General features: G+C 33.8%; 1 long non-coding RNA gene across 1 annotated transcript; it reads left to right on the forward strand.

Annotated features, from left to right (window-relative positions):
- Nucleotides 1-15662: 15662 nt before the first annotated feature.
- Nucleotides 15663-17297, forward strand: LOC133181256 (uncharacterized). The gene is made up of 4 exons (XR_009720446.1): nucleotides 15663-15957; nucleotides 16579-16653; nucleotides 16983-17032; nucleotides 17211-17297. It is a non-coding gene; the product is annotated as an uncharacterized LOC133181256 (long non-coding RNA).
- The last annotated feature ends 1262 nt before the right edge of the window (nucleotides 17298-18559 follow it).

Below are 18559 nucleotides of genomic sequence, written 5' to 3' on the forward strand. Positions count from 1 at the left end.
GCATTTATGAATAGATCTGGCCCTTCAGCTTAAAATACCACCCCTTTCTATATAGATACAGTGTGTATATTAGTAACTTATAAATAAAATTTCATATACCTATGATAACTATACACATATTTATTACATTTTCAACAGTAAAAGACTTGTATTTATTTATCGAATAAAAGCGATATTCTCTCACAGTGTGAAAGGATACCAAAGTGATATTCTGTCACTGTGTGAAAGGATATCAAAGTAGTAAAACAAAATTTCTGGAACTCCTCGACAAAATATATTTGAGTTATATGTATATTTTTTGTATCTTGCTGATAATTGTTATTTATATTACGAGGTTTACGTACATATTTTATTCGTAGCTCAGTCGGTAGAGCGCTCCGTGATCGGGAGGTTGTGTGTTCGAATCACGACCGCGACTGACCGAAGTCAATAAAAAATAGGTAGCAAATGTCAAGCTCATCCGAAGGACCCGCAAAGTGCCAAGCGCTTGGCGAAGGAACAGTTGCTCCTTTTTTACCGACTTAGGTCAGTCGCAGCCGAGATTTGAACTCACGACCTTCCGAACACGGAGCGAGCGCTCAACCGACTGAGCTATCGTGACGATCCGAACGGAACGTTACACAACATACAATCAATCAATCGTATTTTATTCAATAAAAACATGAACCAAGGATATTAGTTATCCAGGTTCAATCAAGGGTGTACGGGGATTTACCCCGGGTTTTATTCCATACACCCTGAGGCCGAAGGGTGTATGGAATACAACCCGGGGTGAATCCCCGTACACCATTGATTGGACCTGGATAACGAATTTATTTCCTTTGTACCCAAATAAATTCTTTGTACACTGTGTTTCAAGTTATTGATAAGATTTACTACGTCCTACAATGCATCATGACGCCATGTTAATGAGTTTTTATCATAGAGAAACTATGCATTGTGACGTCACGTTTTTTACCCCCGGCTCAAGTCGGGTGTACGGAAATTTACATCCTTCTTTGTAACCAATCAAAGCTCGTGTTACAAACTACATAGGAAATAATGTTTTTCTTCAACGAACCTATTGCATTCTGGGTGTCATAGCAGTCCTGGATCACCTGATATTTACATCGGGATAGGGTCTGTATATAAATACAGTGTGTATATTAGTAACTTATAAATAAAATTTCATATACCTATGATAACTATACACATATTTATTACATTTTCAACAGTAAAATACTGGTATTTATTTATCGAATAAAAGTGATATTCTCTCACAGTGTGAAAGGATACCAAAGTGATATTCTGTCATAAGATAGGGATAATAATTAACCATCTTGATACAGACTAAAACTGCCAATTTCTTCCCAATCATGTTGCTAAATTCCATGCTACAATGTTTTCAGTCTCACAATTGCTAAGGTATGACGTCTCAAGCGCTCAACTATGCCGTCACAGCCTTATGACACTGTATTAAGAAAAGACAGAGCATTGATACATCAACCATTTTCACTTGCATAGTTTGCGAGATTAAACGAAACTGCAACTATTACGGGTTTTTTTTGTACATTTACGTATCATTTATGCATAACATGTCCCTTTTGTTTTAACCTTGTGTTATATTTCCCCTTAACTTACTTGAGAATGTCACAAGGATATCAATTACACATTGTATAAAATGCCTCGAGCCAAATTGTTGTTTATCACGTTTACCTGCACTTGCTTGAACTACCCGGAAGTTAGAAATATTTGTAATGGCTAAAACCGAGCATGGAATTAACTCCGGAGTAAGCATTGAAGAATCAAGCCATTAATGTTTGTTTGTTTGTATGTTGTTTAACGTCCCTCTCGAGAATTTTTCACTCATATGGAGACGCCACCACTTGCCGGTGGAGAGCTGCAAATTTTGACCTATACTCGGCACTTACGGCCACTGAGCAGTGAGGGATCTTTTTCGTGACAGGACCTACTGCGACACGGGACCTCGATTTATATGGTCTCATCCGAAGGACCGGTCTCCACGTCCCACAGTGGGATTCGAACCCTCGATGTAAGGATCAACTCCTTACTTCGCGACTCTTAGAGCAGACGCTCTAACCACTGCGCCACGCGGGCGACAAAAAGCCATTAATGCATTTTCACTATAATATCAATAGAGCCCCATCATTTACACCAGAACATCTGACCCAGGGGCCATGAAACTCACAATTCTGGAAGAAGCACTGTTGTTCATCATAACAATTCACTTAGTTTGTGCATCATAAGCAGGAGCAGAAAAAAAATATTTTCTAAGAAATTACGCTTTTCACTATATAATCAAGAGAGCCCCCTCCCAACCCCATCACCGGAACCCCTGACCATGGGGCCACGAATTTCACATTTTTGAAGAGGCATCCTTTGTTGATAATAGCCATGATAAAAGCCTTTGTTTATAATAGCCATGCACTTAGTTTGTTTAAATAATACCCAAGAGCAGAGAAGATTTCCAAGGAATTAATGCATTTTCACTATATAATCAATAGAGCCTAACACCAAAACCTTTGACCCAAGTTCAAAAATCATAATTTTGGAATAGGCACTCTGCTTACAATGTATGATAACTATGTACTTACATAGTTTGTTTAAAACCCAGGACCAGAAGCCCTGACCCTGGGGCCATGAATTTCACAGTTTTGGTATAGGGCTCAATGCCTATTACAAGCAGGCCAACAATTTAACTACTTGGTATCCAGTAGTAAACAAGATTTTTAAAGACTGCATTAATTTTGGTGGTTTTAACCGCACCTTCTGGACCCAGGAGGGGGGCACTGACCATGAAATTCACAATTTTTTCCCCTTCACCCATAGATGCTATATGCAAGAATTTGTTGAAATTGCCAGAGAAGAAGTTGAAAATGTTCAAACGTTGACGCACGATAGACGACACACAACGACAGACAAAAACGGATAGCAATACATGTAGGTCACCTGAGTAACCTAAAACCTTGGATGTCTTGTTGGGTTGTTCAAATTTTACTTAAGGGGTATCAACAACCTTACCTGATATTTTGTGTTTTTCTCCAAATGCCAAAGGGTAGGGCGCTTCCGTGATCGGAAGGTCGTGTGTTTGAATCACGGCTGCGTCTGACCTAAGTCGATAAAAAATAGGTAGCAACTGTTCCAACTGTCCCAACGCTCGGCACTTTGAAGTGAAAGTTGCGGGTCTTTCGGATGAGACCTTAGAAACCAAGGTCACGGTTGACGTTGGCACGATAAAGAAGTCTTACTGTTCAATGGTGCCGAGTTAAAGTCTAAATTTGAAGCCCTTCACTGGTATATGATGACGTTTCTATATGAGTGAAAAATTCTCGAACAAAACGTAAAACAACATTCAATTTCCCAAATGCCAACATTTTTACTATTACTTTGCCTCCTTTTTGTAAGGTTAATCCCCTTGCCTTTCTGTCATATGTTATCTTTTCTCTCCTTTGTGTCTCCTTAGCATTTTTCTCTGCTAAATGTTGTGTGCACTAGCAAGCCTTTCCCTCAATTCACCTATATATTTTGTCCTGCAGTATTTATTTTCTTTTCTTATTCCAAAAGCAAAATCTATTGTTAATCTTGGATTCTTCATAAGTTGTCAAATAATTCCCATGTGATGCATAAGTTACTTTCACTTTCCTGTGTTGAAGTGAACTCCGACCCGATCCCGATGTAAATATCAGGTGATCCAGGACTGCTATGACACCCAGAATGCAATAGGTTCGTTGAAGAAAAACATTATTTCCTATGTAGTTTGTAACACGAGGTTTGATTGGTTACAAAGTAGGATGTAAATTTCCGTACACCCGACTTGAGCCGGGGGTAAAAAACATGACGTCACAATGCATAGTTTCTCTATGATAAAAACCCATTAACATGACGTCATGATGCATTGTAGGACGTAGTAAATCTTATCAATAACTTGAAACACAGTGTACAAAGAATTTATTTGGGTACAAAGGAAATAAATTCGTTATTCAGGTCCAATCAATGGTGTACGGGGATTCACCCCGGGTTGTATTCCATACACCCTTCGGCCTCAGGGTGTATGGAATAAAACCCGGGGTAAATCCCCGTACACCCTTGATTGAACCTGGATAACTAATAATATCCTTGGTTCTTGTTTTTATTGAATAAAATACGATTGATTGATTGTATGTTGTGTAACGTTCCGTTCGGATCGTCACGGTAGCGCAGTCGGTTGAGCGCTCGCTCCGTGATCAGAAGGTCGTGAGTTCAAATCTCGGCTGCGACTGACCTAAGTCGGTAAAAAAGGAGCAACTGTTCCTTCGCCAAGCGCTTGGCATTTTGCGGGTCCTTCGGATGAGCTTGACATTTGCTACCTATTTTTTATTGACTTCGGTCAGTCGCGGTCGTGAATCGAACACACAACCTCCCGATCACGGAGCGCTCTACCGACTGAGCTACGAATAAAATATGTACGTAAACCCGGTAATATAAATAATAATTATCAGCAAGATAAAAATATATACATATAACTCAAATATATTTTGTCAAGAAGTTCCGAAATTGTAAATTTCATGGACCCTGGGTCAGGGATTATGGTGTATTGGCGGAGCTCTATTGATTATATAGTGAAAGATGCGTAATTCTTTGAAAATCTTCTATGCTCCTTAATATTAAATAAACTAACTAAATTCATAGTTATGATGAGCAAGGGTCCTTTCAAATTTGTGAAATTCATGGCCCCAGAGTCAGAGGTTCTGGTTAAAGGAGGGGGCTCTATAGATTATACAATGAAAATGCGTTATTTCTTTGAAAATATTTTTTTCTACTCCTGGATATAAAGCAAAGAAATTAAGTGTATAGTTATGACGAGCAAGGGTGCTTATTCCAGAATTGTGAGTTCCATGGCCCCTTGTTCAGATGTTCTGGTGTAAAGGGGGGGGGGTATTAATAATATAGTGAAATCCATTAATTCTATTTAATAATCTTTAGTGTTGAGGAGATAAGCAAAGTGCATAATTTTGATTCTTACAAAATCTTTAGAACTTGTGGTCCCAGGGTCAAGGCCTCTGTTGTTTCTCGGCCGGGGGATGTGTTTCTATTGTTAATATAGTGAAAATGCGAATTCTTTGAAAATTTTCAATTAATTGCTTAGTAATAACGATGAGAGTAGTATAAACCTCTTCCATCTTTATAAATTTTATGACCCTGGGTCATGGGTTCTAGTGTTGGGAAGGGCTTTGTTGAATCTGTAGTGAAAATGAATTATTTCCTTGAAATTCTTCTCTGCTCCTGGGCATTTTGAGGCAAACAGAGTAAGAGTTTTAATAAGCAAGGGTATTTTTATCAGAGTTTTTAACATCTGGACAATTTTGTCCATTGCTCTGTTCCTGGCCAGGGCTCTATTAATTTGTATTCACTGAGCGAAGTTATTTCCTTTGCCATATCATTCACCTTTGATAATTAATCACTGTAAATAATGTATTTGAAAAATTAATATTGTAAGAGAATTGTGCAAGGAATTGTACAAGTACAAAAGTACTTACATAGTTTTAACGATTAGGTAGACTTGTAAATAATAGATACATATGACACAAAAATAACTTATCTTTTTAAATGTTCTTCAAAGGCCAAGAGAGGCCAATATAAGGGGTTGTAATATGGGTTAAAAAGAGAAATTTTTTAATAGTCTGCATAGTGATATCGATAAATGGGTGACAGATAGATACTAGACTAATTATTTTGTTGATCCTCATCATCCTATTTTCTTGATTTTGGGCAACAAAGCTTCATCTTTCAGTTTAGTTTATGCTCTATGGATCCTGTAAATTGTTTTATTGTACTCAGTTGACTGTCAAGGGCCCTTTGGCCTATTCTTAATTTTATTCAAAATTTAAAAAAATCATAATAATTATCATAATCATTAACTGATATTAAATAATTCTGAATCAAATAATCTGATGTAATTTCATACCGAAAATTAAGTTTATACATATACAATTGGACAGAATACACATGAAATTCAATTTAACTCAAAATATAGACATGCATGACACAAAAAAAAAGTTATCTCAACACATACATACAATGGAACAACACAAAAACATAAAGCACATAAATTACCTTTAATATGGCCAAAAGGTTTTGATGGTAGATACTATTAAGATTACACAAGTAAAATTGATGCAAAGCATCAAATCGGCCGCGAACAAAAGTTATCATTTCTAAAAAAAAAAGTACTTTCAATCACAATTGAGCATCCAAGGAAAGCACAAGATATTCAAAGCCAAGTCCGTAGGAAGCAATTTCACTATGAGGGGGCACATCAATACATTTTCAGTTGGGGGGGGGCACTATCAACTATCAAAAATTCCTTGACAAGCTGAAAGCTGAAAGAGTGATTATTTTTATTTCAGATTGTCTTCAAAGCAAAAAATAAATACATAATGACTAAAATAAAAATAATAAATAAATAGAAATTTTAGTGCATTTGTTCATTAAAATGATTCATCAGTGTAATAAAGTCAGAATGTATTGTCGTCAAAATGAGGATGTGGGCGTTTTTATATTCAGATCTCAGGATGAACCCTGGATCATTGTCACGTGATGATGCCGATGATTTTGGCAGAGTAGGCGTGTAAATTGTAAAAAAAAAATATCCTGTCATTATCAACTGTAGCATACTCAAAGCAATCTTTACCAGTTGAACAACCTTTAAATTTTTATTCATCGTGCACTTTTACCACTATTTAATAGTTATTATTCGGAAAATAATTACAGTTTGCGTTCGTATCTTATACACTCCCAGATTGGGAGTACCTATTGCAAACCCTTTTTATTTAATCATAAATTAATAATTATCAGATGAGAAATGAAAATAAAATAGAAACATAATGTCAACAATTAAAGATATACACGCTATAACTTGCGTCAGTTAAAAATAAAGTTGGAAATTTATTTATTTTGTTTACCAAATAAAGTTACGAAAATACTGTAAATTACACAGTGAAAATTGAACGCGTTCTAAAGATCTGAAATTATAAGTATTTATTTTCCTACTAGGAAAGTAATGCCTCTATTTAAATTCATGTGTCATGTGACATTTTCCCTACTTTTAGATTGATAAACAAAATGGCGTCAAGAAGACGAGGTAGGCCGTTTGGTATACAAATAACTTTTGACATTGATGGCACACATCTAATGCTAAAAGATACTTATCTTTTAAACCAACCAGTATTAACCATCTACTCTGTAATGACAGATATTAACCTTTTATCCATAATCGTAGTCAAAATGCAACGTACCTCTTCGTCTATAATTTCCCGCGGACATGGGTGTCTATATACTGTTTATACACTTCCTTCATCAATATTCATGAAAAGGCTGAATTCTTCATTGCAGATCTTGCTTAATTGTTATGTAATTACAAAGACTTATTTAGTAAAACTTTGCGGAAAGTAATTATTTTTTATTACACATCATGTTTCTCAAATCATTTAATCACTTTGTTTCACATAAAAAGTCGCGTTTATATAGCGTGTATATCTTTAAGAATTAGTTCAAAGCAAGTTTTTAAAATATTTCACTCTTGATTTATGTATGTTATTCTTTAAGAATTATTTTTCTGAACTAATAAAGAAATAACGTCTCATTTCCCCATGTGCACTTTCTAACACAACCACAAATAGATAGGCCGCTGTTACGGTCGATAATAATACATGTAACTGTGACAGCCCTATTAAAGAATGCGAAAAATGAGTTATCTTTCTTAGTTGATATTAAAACTTTATTAACAATGATTATTACTTGATTTTATGGAAAATACTTAAGCTTTTTAATTTGAAAGACTTATTTAAACTGTATGAAATAAAAGATAAAATTCCTTACTTAACTATTAATTACATTACAATCATACATGTTATTTATAAAATTAGTTTTACAAATTTAGTCTTATTTATTTCACCTAGTTCTACATATATACATTTAAATACATAAAAAGGAGTAAAATGTCTGATAAAATATTTATATTACTCATTTACACTATTACACAATCTCTCAATTTTGCGTTCAACATTCAAACACCTTTTTCACTCATTTTCACACACAATCAAACTCACAATCATACAAGTTAGATAATTAAAAACAAACATGAAAACCTGATTTGGAATTAAACTCAAAGTGGTGAACTCAGAATATCTAAAAAGTAACTACTTCACCCAAGACATCCTGTATTCTTAAACACATAGACTGACCAAAATACACTGCCCCACAGATAGATTTCCCTTCAAAATCTCAACCAATCAAATTTCTCTGATCGGACACTAACGTTAGAAAATTCTTTCTTTATGGGAAATTAAAGATATTCTAAAGAAATTCATAAATAATTCTAAAGCTTTTAAAGTAATGTAAACCTTAAATGATAAATTACTGAAATATAAATAGGTCAAATTAGATAAATTTCCAAGAAACACATTATCAAAATTATTTATAGATAATAATGCAAAACAAATGTTAAACACAAATATATATATATATTTAGTTATATATATATATATATATATATATATATATATATATATATATATATATATATATATATATCTATCTATATATCTATATCTATATATATATATATATATATATATATATATATATATATATATATATGATATACAGGATTGTGCCTAAGACCCGTGGAATTTCCCCGCCTATAATGATGTAATCCCCCGGTTATTTTGGTACAGGCTGTATTCCTCCTAAACTCCCCATTAGGGGAGGAACCCAAGATCTCCGCCTAGTTTTAAAATGTCCCCTCTATTTCAATTCTTAGGGACAACCCTGCTATATATATATATATATATAGATAGATATATATATATATATATATATAGATAGATATATAGATATATATATTTATATATGTTGTTGTTTTCGTAGATATTTCTGACAAAACTCAATGTCTCAGTGATTTATTCTAGAAAATGTGAAAACAGATTCATCGTTTCTTGTGATGCTGGAATTCAACTCGGTGCACTTTATGATTATTTTTTTTTACGCGAAATTTTCATATAATTTCTTCGGTAAAATTCATTGCAGTATTCATAATTGAGTTTACAGAGAACTTGTATATCATTATATTAAATATATATAGGCAATGATCTGATAAAAGTCTTTGAAGGTACAAAATATCATTTCCCAGTCAGCAACCCATTTTTCCCTTTGGAAGCAGAGTTTCCTCCAAAAGTAATTAGAATGTAACCCTTCTTAAGCTGGTATTACTGAAAACCTCCCCAAGGATTTCAAACAGAGAGCGCCATATGCCTTATATGGTATTTACGTCTTGTTTTAATTACCGCGATAAAAGAAAATTTATCGTACAGAGACTGCTCTTCCTAACGCCAATTTCTGACACAAGATGGAGCAATCACACGCCAACATAATGGACTACGTTTAAGAATTAACGTGATTAAACAGGAATAACAAACCCTGAGTAGAGTCCTCATTTGGATGTTTTATCCCATGATATATTACAGATCTCCAACAGTTTACGGCACTGAAGCATTCAATAAATCTGCACTGTGCAGTCTAATTGAATATTAGCGAAAGGCTCAGATTTGATCAGTTCCCTCCGAGCTCCACCTTAGGGTATACGTTACCGAGATTCGTTTGACCATGTCAGATGTAATGTTGGGTTTTGGTGAATTCAGTTTTTGTTAACTACGTGTGGTGATTGTACAATAGAGGTAGTTATTATTATGTTATTATTTAAAAACAAATCAATGGATAGTACTTTTTAGCTCTCTCTTTTTTTTTTTTATCTCAAGGCTTCTGTTTAAATAACAATCGTAGAAAAATATGGACTAAAATGTTTTGCATTTAAGAAGGAAAAATACATCTATTATGGTCAACTTAAAACATCGGACAAAGTTCCAAGTATCGATTGGTTTTATGTTTAATGCTCTCAAATCACATTACTTGGTCTCCAAATCTAGGCACAATACGTTTGTTCCATTGTCTTAAATAATTCGAAATGCCAAAAGGGAGACAACTCAGCTCTGTCTTAAGTAGTCTGATGGATCAGATCGAGAATAGAAGCATCCACTTCGCAACAGATCTAAATTAACTGGATCCATCTTCATCTAGTACAGTAAGCCGTTATTAGAAAGATGATGTGTAATTAAGTTTTCGGAATCTTTGACAGGCTAAGTACCGCCGCGTATGTATAAATGTACACGTCATCGATTACTGTGCAGATTTCGGCTTCGAGGTGAGCATTTTGACGTGCAGGTCATCTGTGATGGATTTCCATATAGGCATAAACTTGTTAGGCTTGAAGACCGCAAAGTGAAAATTATAGAGGGATTTATCCGTCTGAAATCACATGTAACATTCTATGAGCGAGGTGACAGAATTTGACTTACACCAGCATTTCCAACTGTCGCAGAGAGGTTACTTCTACATCAGGGTTTTACGTTGAAAATAATTGTAGTAATGATAAAAAAAAAAGAAGACAAAATAGAGGAAGGACTTAAATGCCTGTCGTTTTGCGATATAGGAACTTAAAAAGCTTTTCGTATTTGAATTAAGTTATTTAGAAAAATATAGAGCTGAAAATGTTCATTAAACACAAAACAATGGTATATAAAAAAAATTAAATTATTATCGAGTTTTTAGTGTGGAAGTGTACCCGAGTTCTATAAAAATATAATTTAATTACAATAGGTGAGAGTCATGAAATTTATGGATTAAGTGTTTTAGAAATATATAAAAGAAGAAATTTTCAAAATCATATGTCAGTTTTAAATATTTTTAATATGCCAAACAACCAACATGAATTTGAATTACCATATTTATATTGGATTTCGAAACTTCATAAAAATCCTAACAAAGATACATAGAGGGTTCCAGTTAATGTTCAACCAAGCCTCTTTCTTTACACCTCACTAAGATATTAACAGTAGTGAATGAGGAAATTCAAGAGTACTGTGCAACAATATATTCGAGAAGTGGTGTAAATCAGATGTGGATACTAAAAAATTCCAAAGAACTTTTGGAAAATTTGAAATCACAAGATTTTACCAAAATCAACAGCTTAAAAACTTACGACTTTTCAACTTAATACACAACCATTCTCAACGATAAATTAAAGTCTAGGCTTATTGATATCATTGACAGCTGCTTTTTCAATAAAAATGGAATTCGTAAATTTACTTACCTTGTCATTTGCCAAATTATTTTGTTAAAAACATTCTGATTGTACACACAAGTACTCTGAAGTTGACATTAAAAAGATGCTTGAGTTTCTGGTTGACAATATCTATTGGTATTTGGAGACCAGGTCTTCCAACAATCTATTGGAATTCCCATTGGTACCAATTGCGCCACGTTATTAGCAGACCTTTTTTTGTATTCATATGAAACAGAATTTGTACAAAATCTTATACGTGAAAAGAAGAAAACACTTGCTGTGGCCTTCAACCCGACATTTAGATATATCGACGACATATTGTCAATTAACAATGGTTATTTCCATTCTTATGTCGATACGATATATCCTTGTGATCTTGAGATAAAAGATACCACAGAGTCTGACACATCCGTTTCATATTTGGATATTTTACTTGAAAAAGACATTAATGATAATCTAACAACCAAGCTTTATGATAAACGTGATGACTTGAACTTTTCAATCGTCAACTTCCCTTACTTATGCAGCAATATACATTCGTCACCTGCATACAGAGTTTATATCTCTCAGTTGATTCGATACGCAAGAGCATGCTCTACGTATGTACAATTTCTAAAACGAGGTAAATTATTGACAAACAAGTTGATAAAACAAGAATATCAGCAGTCTCGTTTAAAGTCATCATTTCGTAAGTTCTATGATCGATACAATGACCTTTTCAGCAAATACAATCTTTCATTAAGTCAAATGTCATTAAGTTTTCATACTAATTGTTAGGCCATTATTTACACACTGAACTGTCGACGGATTTTTACGTTTTTCCCGGTCATGACAAGGAGCACACGGCGGGTGTGACCGGTCGGCAGGGGATGCTCACTACTCCATGGCACCTGATCCCAAACGTGATGTTTTGGAGGTCCGTGTTTGCTCTGCTCCTATTTTGAATTGTTTAATGGACTTTTGGGCTTAAATACTGTTCGTTATCTCCATACATTTCATTTAAAAAGTTAAATTGTCATATGCGAACCATCTTTCCTTCCGTTTTCAATAAATTGGAAGTGATAAAAGAACTAGAAAGAATACATGAACTACATTATGGTTCAAGCTGACAAGGCTTGTAACAATGTCGTTTTTTGTTTGTAAAGCTCGTCATCACCACTGTATTTTAGAACTTCAGGTTTTAATTTTACATCTGGAAATTCAACTTACATGTATGGTTCATTTTCAAGGATTAAATTCTTCAAAATCAAATTTCAGTCGTTAATACTTTTAAATTCCAGTCAACAAAAGTGAATTCGATATACCCTACCTATACTGGATTCCCTAACTTCATACAAATCAGAGATACACTGCCGGGTCCAGCAAATGTTCTTGCTAAGCCCTATCTTTACACCTCACAAAATATTAATTGCTGTATTGGGGACATCTTAAATTTACATTTCATAAGTACTCTTAAGAACTTCTAGAAAATTTTAAATCACAAAATATTTCTGACGTCAGTAACTTCAAAACGTACGATTTGTCTTCACTTTATACAACCATTAATATTCCTTACAATAAATTTAAAAAAAAAACAGCTGCGGGTATGCTATCTAAAGTGTCATAAGAATAGTCCTAAGATATGACTTGAGAGATATCTTAGGACAAAACTTAGGATGGTCCTAAGAGAGTTCTTAAGATCGACATAGAACCTCTCTTAGGAATGTCCTAACTAGGATAGACTTACGAGATTCATTAGACAAATCTTAAATATTGTAACATCACAGACTATGTTTATAATAATTATAGTTATATAATAAAATTAAAAAAAAAATAATTATTGGGACTTACAATTTTTTTAATAACTTGTAAAAAATTGAATTAGATTGAAGTAGTCATAGAACAATTGTCTACTTCTAAAAACGCGTTCTTATTTTAATTAATAAATTTATTAAAGGGACAACTCTCTCTCTCTCTCTCTAAATAAATAAATAATGAAGAAAATATGAAAACATACATTTTGAAAGAGGTCACCACCAAGGGCTATTCATGCATGAATAGCCTTTGGTGGTGACCTCTTCAAGTTACTGTGTCCCGCTAAATCCCGTGCTAATTAGTGCTATTCTCATTCATTCATGATCTTCGACTGAATAGCAACTTGTACAGCTTTAGTATAGCTTTAGGTTTTAACGCATATAAAGAACCATCAAAGCAATCCTAACTTTTCGAAGTATAACTTAAATACTTTTGGAATTGTGACAACTAACTTCAAATTTAAATCAAGTCAATTTAATTTCTGAATTGCTAAGAAGAAATATCATAATAGTACGGCAAATTACTATTGGACAATTATTTATACATAGGTACATGTAGGAACGAAGCACTCAGTGTTTTTAAGAGTTGGAGGGAAGGGGGTGGGCAGACAACAGATTGTAACTAAAATGTACAACCGTATAATAAACGTGCAAACAAAAAAAGAACAAGTTTCCGATTAACTCTGAGAGGCACAAAAAAGGAAAACCTCTAAATTCGATATATTTATTTGGGGGGGGGTAGAAGAAACTTTTTTGTAAAAGGTTTTGGGGGGAAAGTAATAGGAGGACCCACATTCCCCCCCCCCCCTCCCACCCCCAATACTACATGTCTGATAAGAAATGAACGATTGCACAAAGTTTGGAGTCTCCTAAGTTCATATTACGACGGGTCTTGCAATGTCTTAACTTTAGGAGAAATTCTAAGATGTGTCTTAAGTTAGGACACATTCAATGGCCTCACTTAGGGCTAAGATATCTCTTAAGATATGTCTTAGTCCTAAGATGGCTTCGATAGCATGCCTGCAGGATTTTTAATATATATCATAGACAACTGCTTCTTCACTAAACATTTTCTTATCTTGCGATTGGTCATCTTCAAAATTACTTCATAATTTTAATAATATGTTTCTACACACAGGTACTCTGAAGTTGATTTTAAAAGGATGCTGGTGTTCCTCATTGACAACATCTATGTAATCTTTGGAGAACAGGTCTTCCAACAAGCTGGGCACTAATTGTGTACCTTTATTAGCAGACCTGTTTTTATATTCCTATGAAGCAGAATTTATTTTAAAAAAAGCTTCTAAGCGAGAAGATTGGTGGTGTGGCCCTCAACTGGACATTCAGATATATCGTCAACGTTTTACATTAGTTACTTCTTTCCATATGTCGACTCGATATATTCCAGTGAATTTGAAATAAAAGACACCACAAAGTCTGTCATATCTGTTTCATATGTAGATTCTTTACTTACTATAGATGGTAAGGGCCAACTTACAACTAAACTGTATGACAAACGATATGACTTCAGCTTTACCATCGTCAACTTTCCTTTTTTATTTTGTGATATTCCACAATCACGTACCTGCATAGGGTGTTTTTATCTCCCGTTTTATTTGATACTCAAGAGCATGCTCTGGGTACTATTAGTTTTTAAACCGAGTCAGCCTACTGACAAATACATTGATGTTAAAGGGATTTCAATAACCTGGAATAATGTCAGCATTTCGTAAATTTATGGTCGTTATGATGACATTGCAAAAACAACCTATCATTGGGTCGTATTTTGACTGACAAATTTCATGCCAATTCTTATGCTATTGTTTTTAAATTAAATTTGACTACGAATTATTTTGTCTACCTGATCAATACATAAGGCTCACGGCGGTTGTGACTGGTCAACAGGGAATGCCTAGTCCTCCTAGGCACTTTATCCCACCTCTGGAATTTCGTAGAGGTCACTGTTTTTCTGTCCTGTTCACAGGTTTGTTTGTAGGTTTTATGAGATGGATCTCTGTTTGTTATCTTCACCTTTGTCAAATAAAAAGTCAATAAAATCCTTTCACTTTTCAAAATATTTTCTTACATTTATATCATTAGGTAGGTTTTTTATACGTGTTCTTCAATTTCATAAAACCATTTTTTATATGCAAAAATATGGTTTCCTTGTTTTTATTTTTCAAATGATGCACCTGTCCTCATCAGGTTAAATACAATTAACAACTGGTCAGTTTCTTTTTTATTGTGATTGGGACCAAGTTATTTACAGACCGAGCTGTAAGATCTAGATTAGAAATAGAAATTAAAAATGATTATGAGTTTAAAAAGGAAGTTTCCACAAATTTGATAATTAATCATAGAAATTGTAACCTTAAATGTCTAACTTTGCTCTTTTGAATGTTTTACAAAAATTTAATAAACTAAGTATATTACATGTACGAAACTATCCAATAGAGAAGCGGATTGTTTTTATTAATCGTACAGTAAGTTAAGACATCGCAGTACAGTTAAGGCTACAAATGAAGATAATATGGTAATGAGGTCATAATGAGGTTTGACGTCATGACAGTTGCTCCGCCTTGATAGATCCATATAAGGAAATAGAGCTCAGAAAAGCTATTTAATGATGATTGCGAGAATTTGTAATGAATGTCTGTATTTTCAGGTTTAAATAAATAAACATTCGTGATTTTCTCTTATATAGTAACAACACGTCTTCGAAATAATTCTCTTTTTATTGTGTCGTTTGGCTGCATTCGGCTTCAGCCAAGCGCTTGCACTCGATGACACGGAATGTTGTTTACATCCAAAAACATGGCGAACAGCAGCTGAGATATGCAGTGGATAAATGCAACAATCAGGCAATCTTTAAAGAGAATAGGGATAAAATAAGAGACCTGGGCCTTCTTTATCTTTTTGATGAGAAGATGATGACGTTATTTCGGGAAATCATGGAAAACTGAGACGATCCGCACTACCTCCCTAGGTCCCTTTCTGTTCATTAAGGTGTGTATGTGCATAGGTATTAACATGAAGACATATTATTCTTTACATCGATGTCAAATAACCATGAACATATACAATAAGATGTATTATTACAGTCCGTCACAAACTGCAATGCAGTGCCTTGTGTGTATCCCCCCCCCCCCCCACACACATACACAAAAACACACACATTATGAAAGTTGCACACTTTTAAACATGCAATGATGTTGTCCTTTGGCATACATCTACAAACATGTAACATAATATAAGCACAGCACGTCATGATATCAAATAGTAATTAAGATGCAGTCACACTTTCAATGTATTTGTGAAGTCAAACTGCACAGTGTACACAATGTATGTGCACTGTACATACAAGAGTATAAGACCCTATAAATTTTAATTTATACCTCTGGCAATCAAAAATACGTGAATTTTAAGATTTCAGTTTTTACCAGTGCTTCATATTTAAATTCATCGTAGAACTTTTACTATCTGTATCACTAAGCTGTAAATTTGTAGAATTTCTACATTAATGAAGATAAAATGATTGAATTTTCATTTGTCTGACTACATGTACATTAAGTCAGTCTTATATGTATTTATGTACTGTTTATATGTATAATTCTTTTGTCATTGTAGCTGTCACAGAACTGGTTAAACTGGCATTTACATCAGCTAGAACTATCAAAATAGATGCATCAATTTCTCCACTGGGTATGATCACACTAAAGCATTTCACATTAATTTTATAGTATGCCAGTGTTTTTTTTTTTAATGTTGTATAGGTGAAAGAATTAAATGTTATCTCTAGTATATTGATTTTTTTTACTTAAATTAAGTATAGCTACCATTTCTACTTTTGCAAATGCCATAGGTTTCAATTTCCCAGAAAAGTTTTGTAAAAGTTTATTTCTATTTATTTTATGAATTTCAGAAAATTTAGTATAGCATGGTTTGTTTTGTACAATGCAATGTCATTTCATTCTACAATAGTAATCATTATGTTATTCACTCATTACAAATACATGTATATTGTGTTGTAGCTACTCCCAAACATTCAGGCAGCAAGTGTTTCCACCAATAAAATAAAAAGGTATGCTCCATATAAGCTAAAAACCATACATATTCCTAGCAAGATTGTTGAAATGTTTTGATAATAAAAACAGTAGAGTCATGTATATGCTTTCCATGTTACTCAATGCATTGTTTTGAGTATCACTTTTTTAAAACACCAATGAACTTTCCATAATGGTATTTCATTTTGTTTTCAGAATTGATTTCATCCAGAAGAACTGTTTGAACTGTGGACTATTTTTGCACCTGCTCAGACATCCCTTCACAGGCTGCCTTTGAATTTGAGAAGCTGTTTTCAATTAAATAAATTTTCTAGATAAATAATACTTTGAATTTTTAACAGTACAATGTTGTGAAAGTTTGAAGGCTGTTAAGATTTGAATATCTTTACTTGAATATATTCTGACAGGCGCGTAGCTGCCTATACGCAGATGTGTACAAATCGTTTTCAAATTAAAAAAATGGGAGGGGGGTGGGTGGGAAGGGAGAGATTTGTGAGAAGAGAAAAAATATCAATACCATCCAGCAAATATTTGTGTTTCAAATTATTTTATCTCATAACTGTTTCGATTCAAATTCAAATTTTATATTACCATGTCTTTATAAAAAAAATTGTAATGTTTTATTATTTAAATCATTGCCACAACCAAATAAAACATTTATTAATTTTTAATTCTTCAACAACACATTGATATTTTTTTTAAAGATCTTTGAGAAAATATCAACCGTTGAATGCTGTGATCCACTAGAATATGATTTGAAATATAACATTATTTTTGTTAATAATTGAAATTAATTATATTTGTTGCTGAAAGTTAAAAAAGAGCAGATGATCCTAATATATCATTTTAAAAAATATTCAGCCTCTACATGCACAATAAATTTGCACGGAAGTATTTAACTGTGTTAAAAGCAATATTAAGTACTATGTCTTGTATTTTCTAAAGAAAATCGAAATGGCATGATTTTGAATGAAATATTTGGTAAAACCCATGAGCTTCCAGGGCCTTCGCCAATGGTTCCTCATCAGGGCTTCGCCCTGGACCAACTGGGGGTCTCAAAGCGGACCCCAGCCGTTCTCTGCGTACATTTCACTTCCATTCTGGCTACGCGCCTATCTGTGTTTTTGGGTAAGAACAAGATCTAAATTTCAGCATGTATATTGTGTTCACCTGTTCTTTATCAGAGTATATGTTTCTTGATTACAAAGTTTTACTTTATCTTGTTTGCGCATGGATTGATAATAACTAAAAAAAAATGAGACTAAAGCCCCCCCCCCCCTCCCCCAATTTGTGCTACAATACCAAAATAAGTAAAACCTGATGTAAACACTGTTTAATAATTTGTTTTTTACGTGCAAGTAAGGTATATGGTATCAAAGGAGCCAGAGGCAAACTGGTGATGGGGGGGGGGGGGTAGATCTGTAGAAAGGAAAACAGGTAATTAAATACAGGAATAAGCTCCCCAATCCCTTCCTCCTGTTCTTAAAACTTTTAACGTAGTCTAGAATCCCTAAACAGTTGAAGGTTTGATAACTAAAATAATC

This window comes from Saccostrea echinata, unplaced genomic scaffold (assembly GCF_033153115.1).
Source record: "Saccostrea echinata isolate AGI-Se365-2 ecotype Australia unplaced genomic scaffold, CSIRO_AGI_Sech_v1 ptg000008l, whole genome shotgun sequence".
In the NCBI taxonomy this organism is placed as follows: Eukaryota; Metazoa; Mollusca; class Bivalvia; order Ostreida; family Ostreidae; genus Saccostrea; species Saccostrea echinata.